The following is a 5,225-nucleotide window of genomic DNA, read 5'->3' as shown; positions in this document are numbered from 1 at the left end:
ATTTAGTTATTAGGTTAAGTTTTGAGTTTTCTATTTTTAGAATTTTTATTTTATTTTATTTCTGTTCTAGCCTTGTAGTTGCCGAGCGCAATGGAAGCTACTCGGCGAGTCCACAGCTAAATTTCAGTTTCGTTTTTAGTTTAGTTTTCTTCTTTTTATGCGTGTTTTCTGTTTTGCTTGCAGTTCGTTTATGACCAGAGGAGGAGGTACACGTTTTATTCCACCACTTGAAGACCTGGAAGCAACTTTGAAGAAAAACAAAGGCAAAACTGTAGGAGAAACCGCAACATCGAAGAATTCACCGTTGAAGAATCTCAAATATGTTTTTAGTAAGAAAAAGGGAAAGAAAGTAGGATAATCCAACATCTCTTCAGTGGCGGACAAAGACCCGAAGAAGGAGGATACCGAGTACAAATCCGAAAAAGAAGAAAGATAATATGAAGAAGGAAGCGACATAGAGGGCGAACTAGATAACACCATAGCGAACATCGATGAAGTTCCAATGGATGAATGGAAGAAAAGGATGTGTGACGACACTGACCCGAGACTCGTGCAACCCGCAATTCCTGCAACTGCAACCTTTGAAGACGCATTGTACGGGAAGGATCATGAAGACACATACAAGCATCTTGACGAGGTCAATGACATTGCCGGCTACTTCAATGTCCCTAATGTGGATCGTGACACTGTCTTGCTTCGTATGCTACCGGTCACATTCAAGGGAGCCGCGAAAGATTGGCTGAAATGACTTCCTCCCGGATCCATCTCTACTTGGGCCAAAATGAAAACTGAATTTATAGACCAATTTTGACCTCCCTCAAAAATAGCCAAGTTGAAGAAAGTCATAGCCAATTTTGAGCAACAAGCTGGAGGGTCACTTTATCAGGCATGGGAGAGATACAAGGGCTTACTAAGGAACTGCCCACATCATGATTTGAATAGTCAACAAGAAGTCTCCATTTTCTATGACGGAGTAAATGTAACAACTAGGCAACTCCTTGATTCACAAGGACCTCCCACAAAGAAAGCACCCCCGGTAATAAAAGAGCTAATTGAAGAATTCTCTAAACACTCTAGAGAATATCATAACCCAAGGAATGAATTAAGTCGATGGGTGGTGAACTCAGTTAATGATATCATGGCAGCAATGATGGCTAAGTTAGAGAATTTGGATCGAAGAATGACTAAGAGGGACCAATCCATCCATGCCATTAGGGTGGGTTGTGAAAACTGTAGAGGACCTCACTTCACTAAAGATTGTGATGTTGACGAGAACGGGAACCGGAAGGTGCAAGTGTGCTATTCAAGTGGTGATAGGTATGATGACAATTGGCGGAAACCCAAGAAAGAATGGCTACCTTATGATGAGTACAAAAAGGCAAAGGAGGAGAAGTATAAGTAAAAAGAAAGGGGCTTTTATCAAAAAAAGGAACCGGTGCTGGAGAAGAAATCTGATTTGGAGGATATGTTCACAATATTTGTAGCCGCGTCCGAGAAAAGGCAGAATGATACCAACGCTGAAATGAAGGAACAACGAAATATTCTTAGAGAGAACCAATCTATGATGATGGATCAACAAAATATGCTCAGGAATCAGCAAGCATCTATTCATAACATTGAAAAACAGCTAGGCCAGCTTGCATAACAAATCAACCAAAGAGCAACCGGTGAACTTCCTAGCAATACCGAACAGAATCCCAAAATGGCGCATGTGAAGGCAATAACAACAGATTCTGAAACAATTTTCACTCCTCTGACCCCTGTCCAGAAGAATCCCAACAAGGTGCAAACAGAAGAGGTAAATATCAAGGAATTGAGTAAACCCGACTCGACTCGCCGAGTCGCCAACAAGGACTCGACGAGTCTAAGACCTTATGACACAAGCAACTTTCTTTTGAAACCTTACCGCGCCCCTTTTCCATTTCCAAGCCGAGCCATACCTAATGAGCAGATTCAAGAATATAGGAGGTTTATGGAGCACATAATGGCACTTCAAGTGAATATTCCGTTTGTTGAAACGATAGTTCAAACACCGAAATATGACAGTTTGCTTAAAAACCTCTTTACAACTAGAAGAAATATGGAAGAAGTTGTTGAAATAGTGTTGAATGAATTGCCAGAAAAGAGGGGCGATTGGGGAAGCATCACCGTACCTTGTCAATTTGGGAACATAATTACCACACGAGCATTAACTGATTCACGGGCAAGTATTAATATTATGCCATATTCCTTCTTCCAAAAGTTAAACCTTCCGGTCCCAAAGCCTATTCATATGAAAAACTAGTATGTGAAGATCTTCTTATCAAAGTGAAGATCTTCTTATCAAAGTTGATAAACTAGTATTTCCTGTGACTTCATAATATTAGACATGGAGGAGGACCTTAAAGTACCAATCATTCTTGGGTGACCGTTCTTGAATACTTCTTGTGCCTTGGTAGATATGCGTGAATCTACACTAACGTTAACGGTGGGAGACGATTCGGTGATTTTTAAAGCTGTGGAAATGGATATGCACATAGAATCAAGAGAAGATAAAGTTTCATCAATAGATTTGGATGATGAATTGTTAGAAAAAGAGCTTGCGTGTTTGGATGAAATCAATCCAAGTCAATTCTTATTATCTTTGGAAGAAAATTCTGATGCCAAAGGGGATCTGGAGGAGATAGAGAGGTTTATCGAGGAAGTTGATTATCAAGAAAGCCTTAAAAGTATTGGAAGCTCACTGACTCGCCGAGTCGTACCTCCTGACTCGACGAGTACATACGAAAAATCCCGATTTGTTGAAAATTTTAGTCTGCAAACCATTACTACCATTTATGAACTAAATGTGCACTTTTTGCCTGATTACATGGAGAATCTTCTTGAGGAAAGCAAAGCTGTTAAAGATTTCGTCAACTTTGAGAATACACATATGGCTTGTCTTGAAACAATTGTGCTAAATGATGAGGCTGCTCAAGAAGAGGATAAAGAAAGTTTAGAAGATAAAGGGGATACTAAAACTTGGAATAATGATAACCATAACTCTTTCATTGAATCACATATAGCGATGTCAATCAAAAGCAAAAGAACCAAACCTCGTGCCCTTGTCTCTACTACGTTTGAAGTTTTCACTTTCAAAACATTGGATTCTCTAATATGTGATGAAAGTGAGGAAAAATTTGTGCCTTCAAGTAATGATGAGTTAATGACCGAAAAGGCAATCGAGGAAGATAAAGAATGAAGGGAAACGATGGGGCGTGAAAAGGAAGAAGTGAAAAAGAAGAAGCATGATAAAGGGATAAAGCGTAAAGCTGAAGAAATTGCTGCAAGAAAGAGAATGGAAGAATTGAAGAGGGCATATAAGAGAAGAATCCATCTTTACAAGACAAAATATAAAGTGCATAAACTGAAAAAGGAGATCCTAATGGAGGAGGCGACAACAATGTAAAGCAGGATGGAGTCCAACTAAAGACTCCTCAAAAAGAAGCGCTAAACGGGAGGCAACCCGTCGATAGAGTTTGCTTTTCTTTCCTTTTTCGCTTTTATTTTTTGTTTTTGTTTTGTGTGGTTTTCTTAGGATTTTTATACTCAATTCTTCATATACATCTATAAATGATTGCTTGAGAACAAGCAAGGTCTGAGTGTGGGGTATGGTAAATATTTTTTTTAGAAATAATGATTTATTTTATGACTCGACGAGTCCACACGAATCAGGGAAGTTTTAATCGCGACCTGACTTGGCGAGTCTGTATACTGACTTGACGAGTCGATTTAATTTGCTGAAAAAAATTTAAGTTTTTGTAAAATTAGAATTTTTACCCTAATTGAGAAAACATATTCATTCACACCAGCCGACACCCACTCGACGTGCCAAGATTCTCTCAAGCAACCATCTTCATTTTTCTTTGATTTCTTCTACTTTCTCCCCAAAAGGTAATATTTGTTGTTTATAATCTTGTTAAATCTCTAATTTTTATAGAATAATGGTCCCATTTGTTGCAAACTCGGTTTTGACTTGATTAGGTTTCTAGGGTTTCAAAATTTTGTCAAAATAGAATGTTATAGGTGTAATTTATTGTGAATCAATGCTTAATATACATTCCTATACAAACCCCTAGAAACAATTTTAAGTTTTGTTGGATGAGTTGGTAGAAATCAGACATGCGACTCGAGCAATTCATATGACTCGTCGAGTCTGTTCGTGGACTCGCCGAGTCGGTCCCTGAAGGCAGTCCTCATTTTTGGATTTAATGTTCTGTGTTTTCTATGTGCGTATGGATTGTGTCATTTTGCAGAAAATGTTTTCAAGAGATGGACAGAGCTCTAGGGGTAACCGAGGGGATCATCCTTAGTTAAACTTTCCAAGAATTGATTTGGAATCCACGATGAAACGATGGAAGAAGAAGTTGGTTGAACTTAAAAAGAAAGAAATTTATATATCAAATGCAATAGATTGGGAATGGCTGGGGAGAATCCGATATGAGGAGGAGTTGGCCCCGTTTCTTGTGAAGGTATTTATGCATGGTGGGGTATCCATCACTTGTGATGGATGGAGCCGGCTATTCTGTATCCAAGAACAGGTGTTCAAGGAGTTGTTTTGGGAGTTTTTCTCAACCATCAACTTTTGCGGAGTAAACTATTATTACAACCCGAGAGTTATTAACTTTTGCCTTGGTGGTGAATTCCGCCAATGTAGTATGGTGGAACTTGTTTGCAGATTGGGTATATATGACCAATAATTGGCCAGCACTGAAGGTTTTGGCACCTTTCTGGAGCATTGTCACAAAGAATTCCCGGAGGGTGTTGTAGGTTCCACTTGGTGGAACACTATTGCCAATAAGGTTTATATCCCCAAGTCCACTCAAGAGGAGAGTATTAGATCACCGACCCATCGATTGATTCACCGCCTCATTGCTAATACAATCAACATGCGAAAAGATGATGACAAGGTTCCTAACCTTGATGTTTTGTATTTATGGAGTATTATTACTCCAAACACTTTTTGCAATCTTTTGTATTGCATAGCATCTTATTTAGCTGAGGGGCGGTCAAGGATCGAAAAACTTCAAAGATCAATGGCGGGATGCTTGTGACCCGCCTAGCAAAATCATATGGTTTAATGGAGAGAGGAGCATGGAACTTGATGACAATGGTCCCGACCCCTCCTTTTAATGTCATTCTTTTTAGAAGAGCAAGAATTATTGAAGATTATGGAGGGGGGTACTATTCCATTCCTCATGATGATA

At 39.2% G+C, this 5,225-nt stretch overlaps 1 non-coding gene across 1 annotated transcript; it reads right to left on the bottom strand.

The window, feature by feature from the left end:
• Positions 1–829: 829 nt before the first annotated feature.
• LOC145162066 (small nucleolar RNA R71) lies at positions 830–936 on the bottom strand. Its single transcript, XR_013738923.1, has one exon. It is a non-coding gene; the product is annotated as a small nucleolar RNA R71 (small nucleolar RNA).
• Positions 937–5,225: the final 4,289 nt, after the last annotated feature.

The sequence above is a fragment of the Lactuca virosa genome, chromosome 2 (genome assembly GCF_052849685.1).
Source record: "Lactuca virosa cultivar CGN04683 chromosome 2, Lactuca_virosa_CGN04683_v6, whole genome shotgun sequence".
Classification (NCBI taxonomy): Eukaryota; Viridiplantae; Streptophyta; class Magnoliopsida; order Asterales; family Asteraceae; genus Lactuca; species Lactuca virosa.
The sequence above is the reverse complement of the archived record's forward strand: the minus strand, read 5'-3'. Positions and strand labels throughout refer to the sequence as shown.